Source organism: Zingiber officinale, chromosome 1B (genome assembly GCF_018446385.1).
Source record: "Zingiber officinale cultivar Zhangliang chromosome 1B, Zo_v1.1, whole genome shotgun sequence".
NCBI classification, from domain to species: Eukaryota; Viridiplantae; Streptophyta; class Magnoliopsida; order Zingiberales; family Zingiberaceae; genus Zingiber; species Zingiber officinale.
Genome location: NC_055986.1, coordinates 112,268,261 through 112,279,146, shown reverse-complemented (window position 1 = coordinate 112,279,146; position 10,886 = coordinate 112,268,261).

The following is a 10,886-nucleotide window of genomic DNA, read 5'->3' as shown; positions in this document are numbered from 1 at the left end:
TAAGGTTTCCTCTCCACCTAATTGTTCGTGTGGATACACATAGAGGGGTGTTCACTTGACACCCTTGAGATCCAGCATCTTCTTGGACGAGCGGGATAAGCGAAGGGCTTCGCATCAAAGGTATAAACTCCTAAACATGTAGATCTAAAGTAGATCTAAGATTAGAAAACACGTACATGAAAATTTTAATATTCACACGGATCCGGTGGCATGGGATTTCGGGGTTTTCGCATCGCAAAAAGTAGTTTTTGCGGCCTGAAAGACCCTACATATTTTTCCTTTGTATGGATCCTGAAGTACCAACACAAGAGGCTAGCAATCTTGTGCTTTGATTGAGGTCTCTGTAGTTTAACCTAGGATTTACTGTAAGGAGTTTAAATATTCAATTTCTTTGAAAGGTTTTGACTAGGAAGTGGTGGATGCTCTCATACCCAAGAAGGCTGAGTGTCTTGCCAACGACCTGGAAGCCAATCCTTGAAATAGATATTTAATCAACTTCTGTAATATGGTTTAACTTCTGATGAACACATGGGTTGAACTTGGATTAATAATGTTAAGTTTTGTTTGCAATCCAAGTTTAACTTCTGAAAAGCACATGGGTTGCTAGGAAAAGTTTTGTGCTTGAACAACTTTTTATACAGGGGAAACAGAACGGAATTAACTTGAGTAGCACCAACAATAATCATGCTTGAAAACTTCGAACCGGCTAGTCTCCCCCTCTTTATAGATCTTGAAGGACATCAGGATGCCTCCAACTCAGTCCTTAACGAAGTCAGCTCGACATCCTTAGCGGTGAGCTGGACTTTCACTGAGGCTTGTTCAACTGATCGGCTCTCCCTCTTGGTGATCAAAGCGGCCTCAGTCTCCTTCAGATTCTGAGCCAAGACCCGAGCTTCTTTATTCTTGATCTCCAAGTTTCGATGGCTCGGAGCTTCCTAGTGTTAGCAGAGTTAATTTTGGACTCAGAGTTGTTTGCCTGTTTGTTGAGCTGCTCCAACTGTGAGGCTTGCTCGACACTCTTGTTCCTCTCTGCTTGCAACAGCTCAGAGCTCTTCTCCAGATCAGCCTTTAGTTGAGCTGCCTCGGTGATTAGTTGTTCAAATTGAGCACGGGAGGCCTCAGAGACGTCGCTCGGGGCACGAAGCTGTTAGACCTCGTACTCTAAAAATGTTAGCCTTTGGCACATGGTCAGGCTCTCGATCCAGTACTGCAGTGGCAATAAAATTGTAAATGTCGAGCAGGGTATAAGCAAGTAAATCTAGAAACAATATACATACTCCAGTGGCCATCCAGGTGTGGTTGTCCACGAGCTCTCCCGGGGAAATGACCGCCGCGAAAGGCCCTAGCATCGGCCCACACCTAAGCTAGTGGCCCCTGGATCCGAATTTGGTACTAGGGAAAGGGCCTTGGCGTCATCCGATTGACGCCATTCAGTAGTGGGCAAGTGGATAATGGTCGTTATATGCCTCTAGCTGCTCAGAGCAGAGGACTCAGAAGTCGCTTTGCCCATGGACTTGGGCATTGGGGACGGTTAGATGGTGGATACTTATGCGGCTGACAGGGAGTACGGTGGCATGAACGCGATGGACGATGCATAGATAGTCCCCAATAGTAGCTAGGACAGAGAAGGCTTCCGGTCGGATGACATAGATGTAGGGATCGGGACGTCTGCTGGCTCGAGAAAGGCGGGTGAGGAAGTTTCACCCCACTCGGAGAGGAGGCGCAAACTGGTACATGTGGGGGTCTACAAGGCGGAAGTGGCCGATCAGGAAGAAGCTTCCCCGCAATGCCTCTTGCGTCGTATTAGAGGCTCGCATGATGTGGCGACTCTGAGGGCACCGCGATCGGCAACATGGAAGGCCCTTCGGGAGGCAAGTCTGTTGTAGCAACCGCAGCATCACTAGCCGTCGTCTAACTCCCTCCACCCTTGCTGCTAGCGTGTGTGTCCCTCCAGCCTCGCCGAGCGGATCATCGGAGTGAGTGACCGCCTGTAAGCCACGACTCTCTAGCTCGGCCACACCCGCAACATTGATTTCGGCATCTGCAAGATTGCTTTTGTCGCTGAGACGCGCCCTTTACATGATTTGGGCTGCAAGAAAGGAATAAAAAATAGTTAAATTCAAATATGAGAAGAAGAAAGAGCATACCTAGGCTTCGGTATCTACTCAGCGATGGAGGCTTCATCACTTCCATCTACTAGCTGGTCGGGAAGTCTGGCTGAATGGAAAAAAACAAATGACAAATAGTGCTCTCTCAGTTCTTATTGGAGGAAGACATCTTATAAAAAAGACGGAGTCGACTCGGGCTTAAAAATAGAAAGGTCTCTAGCTCGAACAATTTGGGAAAATAAAAAAAAATGAAATACTCGAGGCATTAGGGGAATGTCATGCAGATGGAACAGCATGACCACCCCGCACAACAACCTAAAGGAGTTCGGGACTAATTGATATAGGGAGATGTCAAAATATTTACAGATGGTAGAAAAGAAAGAATGAACGAAAAATCGAAGACCGACATAAAAATGGTCCTTAAAGAAGGGCAGGAAGTCGGTTGGAGGCTCATGGGGTCGGTCATATGAGGAGGGAATGACTATCTGATAGTCAGAGGGGAAATGGTAGGTGGACCTCATCTGGTCTATCTTATCTCCATTGAACTTCAATTCGATAGAAGTATACTAGAGCCCGGCGATGGACATAGGAGGTTGCGGAGAATCGACCATCAAAAACAAAGAAATCGAGAAGAAGTGACGCACGAATTCAACAAAAGAAAGGAAGAAGAACCTTATTGAGAAAGATTGTCGGAGAAGATAAGGAGGCGAAGAAGCTTCACAGAACATGCTCGAAATTGAAAACATGAGAAGGAATGGAGATGACGATGAGTGAGTAATGACTTATAAAGCCCAGTGAGCGATCGCTCTAAACCGTCTGATCAAGGGTTAAGAAAAATAAGGACAAAATTTGGCTGTGGAATTCAAAAAGGCGTTTGTCACATCATCAGTGGATATCCGTCTGTCACGTCAAACGTGCAATGACAAAAAGTGGGACACATGGTGGTCGGCTACCGGAAGACATTAATGGGGCTTAATTAAAAGGCATGGGCAGCGTGTTCGGCTATAATAATCAGATATTTGCACGGTATTCTAAAAATTGAGATAACGTCAACCACTATCATTGGGTGCTCATCCGAGAAAGCATAGAAAAATTCGATAAGTGTTGTCATCAACCATCCCGATCGGCACAGATATCTGACCATGATATAGCCGAGCAGCTGATCCTCTACCAACCTTAGGAGGTATGATCCAAGCGGCAGCTACAGACCTAGGTCAGTAAAATGGAGCTGAACAGCAAAGATTATGTGATATGATCAGGAGCTCGAGAATAAAGAAGGTCTGGTCAGACTTGGAAGTCACCAAAGACGCTACTTGTCTAGTCAGTCAGACTTGTAGTCTTCTTCGACTAGACTTGAGGGGAAGGCTTGTGATATGATGATAAAGGGGGGCCCACTAAGTGTGGGTCAAAGAACAGAGATAGCAACCGACGTAGAGGTCAAAGTCAAGGAGATCAATGCAGAAAACCAACAGGCTCACCAAAGGGGGAGCTGAGCGGAGCTCTCCTATAGTGCCAATCGGGCATGAGTCACCCGATCAGTAAAGGGTTGGTCCAAACAGAATGTCCGTATAGCCAAGATCATCAGACGCTCATCACGGAGCGTTAGTCTAGTCGGGCGGAAACAAGCTACTGAGTCGAGTCACCGCAGGGAAGAGCAACCGAGTCCGTCCGAGAAAGGGAGTTCCCAGCTGAACGGCTATCCCGCTCGGCCGAGCAGAGGGATCATTGATGTATCTCTTAATATCTTTCTGAGAGATAGTGCCACTGACACAAGGCATGGTCAACAGGTGGATCGTACGGTGGAACTTCTACTGTTTTGTCAATGATATGGATGCCCTGTTATGATATGATCTTAGAGGCACTTTCTTGATAGGTCCTTTCATAGGACAAATTGGAGAACATACCCACGTCTCGAGGAGTGTGCATGTCGCCCACTGGGGTGCAATATAATGGGGGTCCATGCACCAACAGAGGTACGCATTATTCACTATTCATGCTTGCGCTCACTGTTGCTCTACTTTCTTCTACTATTCCGGTGACTGACTTGAGTTTCAGAAGGCTAACACCGGGGACCCCTTCCTTGACTTGGCATTGACGTTTTTTGTGTTGTAGAGCGGAGTGGAGTCTACATCGAGTCAACATAGTAGCTACATCCCTAGCTAACCATCTTTCTAATTTTCAGACATGATCATGCATCAAGATGTTTTTCAATACCAAAATAAAATTAGCCAACTCCATAATAATTGACTACAAATAATAATTTTACTAAATAGCATTACAATAATCAATATGCTTCAACTTCAACTCATATAAATTGTCTTTAACACAAACAACACCATTATCGTACCACAATTACAACATCAACATTATTCAATAGTGTTTAATGTTGCCGATACCGTCAACTAGAGCCGTCAATTTGGGTTGGACCCGTAAGGTTGGCATGCCCTGCCAAATAATTTAAGCAAGTTGGGTTGAAATTTTATTAACCCAAGCCCGCTGTGGGCCGACCCGCCTAGGCCCGTGACCCGCGTGGGTCGGCCCGCGATGGGCTTGGGTTGGCCCGCGGGTTGAGAAACACATGTAAACTAAGTTTCATGCTAATTTATTATCTTTCTTTATTATAATTTTAAAATAAAAATAGTAGTTTTCATCCTACATAAGTACTCATTAGTGTCTATTTATATTTAAAATATATATTTATAGAAACATTTGATTGATAAAATCTTTCCAAAGTAAAACGTCGAAGATATAAAATATTTTTTAATTTTTTTTTAAAAAAATTGATGGGCCCAGGGGTTGACCTGCCTAACCCGCAACCCGCCTTGGATTGAATTGGGTTCGAAATTTACTAACCCGCCAAGTTGACGGTTTGGCCTGCCCCGCCCTGGCAAATGGTTGGCCCACCATGGGTCGACCCACCTCACCACGGGTTGGTCTGTCTGACAGGTCTAACACCATTTAACAAAGCAAGTTTGCGTCCATAATTACAAACATTTCCAGTTATATTACAACACCAACATTACTTAACACTACCTAACAAGATGACCTAACAACACAATCAGGTTTTCAGCTAAGAGAATCAAGTTTACCATCACTGATATCTAAATGAATTTTGGTACATGGATTATTCCAAGATTATGTCCATGAGAAGCATTGTGTTTACTTTCAATATTGCCAGATGAACTAGTATCGGTCGTCACTCACTTTTACCATCCATGTTGCCCACATCTATAATATCGCCTTTCAGGATTCTTGGTTGATCTAGAAACACACGCCAATGTTCTTTGTCCACAACTCCTACATGTTACAAGTTGAAATTATAAGTACCCATGGTAGTTTTAATATGATCAACCAAGTTAAGGTAGGTCATGTGTATTTGATCCTTGTGTCTAAGTATGTAGGAGCTTAGGAACACAAGAAGTCGAACGAAAGACACAACTAGTGAGAAGGATAGCACGAGAAAGGAGCTGTCAGACTCAGTGCATCCGAGAGATGAGAGGCTGCGGAAGAGTACACCGACGAACGAGAAGGACGCGCGCGATAATCCGAGGGACGAAAAACTAGGAAGGAAGGCTGCTCGAGGAGAAGGTCAGAGTTGGGTTCGGGTGAGCTCAACTCCGGTCAGCTAGATCATCACCCACATGTAGAGATCAAAAAAGGAGTTGATCTGCCGTATGGAGGCGCCTTCCAATAGCCTTTAGTGACGGATAGAGTTTTATCAACAGCGAATAAAACTTATTTGATGGAAGGTGCCTTGGACTATCTTGGACGCGGCTTTAAGCTGCAAATAGAGTTTTCCAAGGGGTATAAAAAGACCCCTGGATCTAGAAAATAATCATCAACTCTTGTATTTATTTCCTAGCAACTTTTTGAGTATTCAACCAGTGTAAGAGGCTTCTCCGCCTTCAACGAAGGAGATTTTTAGTACTTTCTTTTGCCTTGGATTAATAACCACCTATGTTGTAACTAAGTAATTTCTTTGCCACTTCTTTTTAGTTATTAATTTAATTTAGTATAATTGTGCTACTAATTAGAGTTGAAAGATCGAAAAAGATTTATTTTATTCTACAGACAATTCACCCTCTCTTGCCGGCCCCACCGCGCGAACAGAAATCTCTTATTATCGATACTACTATAACTTGATGATGTCATGAAATAACAACCTAATAGTTATGGAACTACAAAAAATTATACCATTAAAAAAAATTACAACATTCTGCAAAAGGAATACTAAAGATATTTTGTTATGGAACTAATGTTAGGACCAAAAGTAGCTAGAGGGGGGAGGGGGTGAATAGCTCATCGCGTTCGCTCGGTGCTCGGCGTTGCTTGTTTCTTCAAAGATATGGCAGCGGAAAATACACAAACAATCACACAACGCTAACACGGTTGGTTTACTTGGTATCCACCTCACAAGAGGTGACTAATCCAAGGATCCACACCAACACACACACCCTCCACTAATAAAACTCTCCTTTATGGTAACTACCAAAGGCGGAGAAGCCCTACAAGACTCAATACAAGAAGAGAGAGAAAGGATACAAGAAATACAAGCTTACAAGCTTACAATGAGTATAAACCCTAACCCTAGCTTCTCTTCTTGGCTTTGATCTGCCTCTTGACTTGGAGAACTTCCAAGATCCTTCAAGAACTGGCGATCTGAGCTGTGGAGGAGTTGGCGAGAGATCCGGAGTGAATCGGTGAAGAGGTGCCGAAGACAACGTTCGCTGTGGCTATAAACCCGACGCAACGGTCGGATCCCGATCGATTCAATGTTCCCAATCGATCGGGAGGCTTTGGATCGATCCACGGATCGATCCGGAGCGCCTCGTGCTAAGCGCTGGATCGATCCATTGATCGATCCAGCTTATACCTCCAGAGGCCCCAATCGATCCACTGATCGATTGGGACATCTGGATCGATCCACGGATCGATCCAGAGGCTCTCTGTTCGCTTAGGAAAGGCCTGGATCGATCCATTGATCGATCCATATCCTGGATCGATCCACTGATCGATCCAGCACTTGGTTTTTGCCCAAAACCAAGTCCCAAGCCTCTCAAACCAACATCCGGTCAACCTTGACCTGTTGGTACATCATGCCTAGCATCTGGTCACTCCTTTGACCTGCTAGGACTTCCCACCAAGTGTCTGGTCAATCCCTTTGACCCACTTGGACTTTTCTATTCATGCTAAGTATCCAGTCAATCCTTTGACCTACTTGGACTTCCCAACACCAGATGTCCGATCATCCTTGATCCATCTGGATTTTCCCTTGCCTGGCTTCACTCACCAGGACTTTCACCTTGTTAGAGTGTATACTAAAAGCCTAGCTTTTGGTATAAACATTAATCTAGAAATAAGAATCGCATTGGTCAAATGTCTACATTTATGATAAATGTAGTTGCTCAATTAATTTATATTGTAGATAACATGGTGTGTGGTGTCACATACAGAAGATCATGTTATCGGTTCCTTATAAATTATAAACAGTAGCTCACGACCAAGATGGAAAGGAACAAACCATTGGAAGGTCGTAGTGTAATTAGGTATTAGTTTATCTTAACTATATGATTACACTAGTACACTTAGAGTGTATTGAGTAGGACCATTTGAGGTCGTTCCTTTTATACTGACTTTATAAAAGAATAAAGACCTCAGTTATTATGGAAGTGTGTGCTCTTAATCCTAATATAATAACAAGCACATATATTTGATATTTATTTCTTTAATTTATCAATGGGTGAGATTTAGTTCGATAAATCAATAAACCCGATAAGTTGGGAAATGGTATCACTTATAGTGTGTGTTGTTGATTATAGAAGGAAACCGTGTCCTAGAGATACTAGGTTGATAATGTCCTCAAGAGGAGCTCATAAGGATTGTCATATTAAACCCCGCAGTGGACTTAGTCCGACATGATAATAAGGTTGAGTGGTACTACTTGGACTTAGATATTAATTAAATGAGTTGTCAAGAACTCACTTAATTAGTGGACATTCGATATCTTAAACACGTGGAGACTAACACTCATAATAAGAAGGAGCCCAAATGTAATTTGGGATTGGTACAGAGTTCAATAATAGTTCTTTAGTGGAATGAATTATTATTGATGAAATTAAGTTGTGTGTTCGGGGCGGATGCTTAATTTCATCGGGAGACCAAAACCAATTCCTCATCTCGGTCCCTATCGTAGCCTCTAGTATATAGAGATTTATACCCACCGATACCCACCTTCTTACCCATCCAATGGGGTCGGCCAAGCTAGCTTGGAACCCAAGCTAGGGCCGGCCAAGATCAAGTGGATGAGTCATGTAGGTGGCCAAAGCTTGGGTCCCAAGCTTAGGTGGCCGACCACTAGAATATTAAAAGGATTTTATTAAAATTATTTCTTATGTGGATATCATGATTTTAAAAGAGAGTTTAAAAATTAAAATTTCCTTTTATAGTTTTCTACAAAAGATTAAGAGAAGAGATTAATCTCTTTCCTTATTTGTAGTTTAAAAGGGTGGTTTTAATTTTGGTAAAACTTTCCTTATTTGTAAATCATCTACATGTTTAAAAGAGAGTTTAAAATTTGAAATCTTTCCTTATTTGTTGATTAAAGGAGGATTTTAATTTTAAGAAAACTTTCCTTTTAACCATATTCATGATTTAAAGAAAAGTTTAAAATTAATAATTCTCTTTTATTAGTTTCTACAAAAGATTGAGAAAAGATTTGATATCTTTCCTTATTTGTAGATTAAAAGATATTTTAATTTTAGAGATAACTTTCTTTTATCCACATGTTTAAAAGAAAGATTTTAATTTATTAAATTTCCTTTTATAAACCAATCATGAAGGGATTAAATTATTGGAGAAATTTTATAAATTTCTGGAGACAAATTAGGAAGTTTTAATTAATTAAAACTCTCCTTGTTTGTAGCTTTGGTGTGGCCGGCCATGTAAATTGAGAAAAGGAAAATTGTTTTTAATTAAATAAAATTTTCCTTTTCATGGCAAAAGAATTAAGGAAGTTTTTAATTAAATTTCCTTATTTGCCAAGACCAAGGATTATAAAAGAGGGGGTAGAGAAGGCTTCATGGTGAACAACCTCTATTATTTCTCTCCCTCTTTTCCTTGGTGTTGTGGCCGGCCAACCTCTCTTCCTCTCTTCCTCTCTTCCTCTTGGTGGTGGCCGAACCTTCTCTATTTGCTTGGAGCTCTTGTGGTGGCCGGATACTACTTGGAGAAGAAGAAGAAGAAGGAGAGAAAGCTTGTATCCCTTGGAGCTTGGTTGGTGGAAAAAGATCTTCATCTTTTGGAAGCTTTGTGCTTGGCCGAAACTTGAAGAAAGGAGAAGAAGGTGCTTTGGTGGATTCTCATCTCGGAAGATCGTTGCCCACACAACGTCCGAGGTTAGAAGAGGAATACGGTAGAAGATCAAGAGGTCTTTCTAAAAGATATAACTAGTATTTTTTCTTTCCGCATCATACTAGTTATTTTTGGAAATAATACCAAATACAAGAGGCTTACGATTCTAGTATTTCGAATATGTTTTTCGAAGTTGTGTTCTTTTGTTTTATTTTTCCTTGTGATTTGATTGTTCTTTTCGGTTAACCTAAAGTTATTTTAGGAAATTAAATATTAGATTTCTATAAATGGTTTTGTCTAGTCGGTGGTGGTTGCTCCCATATCCAAGAAGGCCATGTGCCTCGCCACGTCAGTACTGGGAACCAATTATGGAAATTAATATTTAATGGAATTAATAACTTAAGGTGATTTGGGTCGAACGTGTTAAGTTCCGCAGGAGATCCAAGTCAAAACCTAAAAGAACAAATAGATTAAGTTTTGGATCAAACGTGTTAAGTTCCGCAGGCGATCCAAAATTTAATTTAAAAGAACACATGGTAGCTAGGAAAAGGTTCAGACCTTTATACAAAATTTTTGTACAGTGGAACCTCTAGGATTTTCGAGTAGCAACCAACACACCTAGCTTCACTCACTAGGGTTTTCCATCTGCCTAGCTTCGCTCACTAGGGCTTTCACCTGGCTTCACTCACCAGGACTTTCACCTAGCTTTACTCACTAGGGTTTTCAATCTGCCTAGCTTCACTCACTAGGACTTTTCTTCTGCCTGGCTTCACTCACCAGGACTTCCATTCTACCTAACATCCCAGTTAGGACTTCCCAGTCAAGTATCCGGTCAACCTTGACCTACTTGACTCTTCTTCAATCAATATCTTATTGTCAAACTTCTAAACTCAAACCAAGACTCAGCTTGGTCAACCAGGTCAACCTTGACCTGAGGGATGTTGCACCAACAATCTCCCCCTTTTTGATGTTTGACAATACCACAATAACACTTACAATACTACATGTAAGTTAGGCTAATCCTATAGCCTCAATCTTCATGTCACTAGGTGATGAACACATAAATTAAGCTCTTCATTTTCCCCCTAAGAGGGCACACTCCCTCTAGGTAATGAAAGCCTAACTTACACCAATTCACAGGTCCTTTCATTCTCCCCCTATTGGCACACAACAACCCATCTTTGGGCATACATTAACCCATGCCCCAATTTTGGGTACACATCAACAAATCCATTTGTTGACGACTCTCCCCCTGAAGAGTTGCTCATCGTTGTTCACAACATCACTCGTTGTGATCAATACGATAAAGAAGGTCTCATACCCTTCATTTATCCTTAACTTCTCCCTCAATGTAGACAAATACCCAACCTTGAGCATTTTCTAACCACGTGAGTTCCCACTTGAAATAATGAGGATATCCACTCCCCA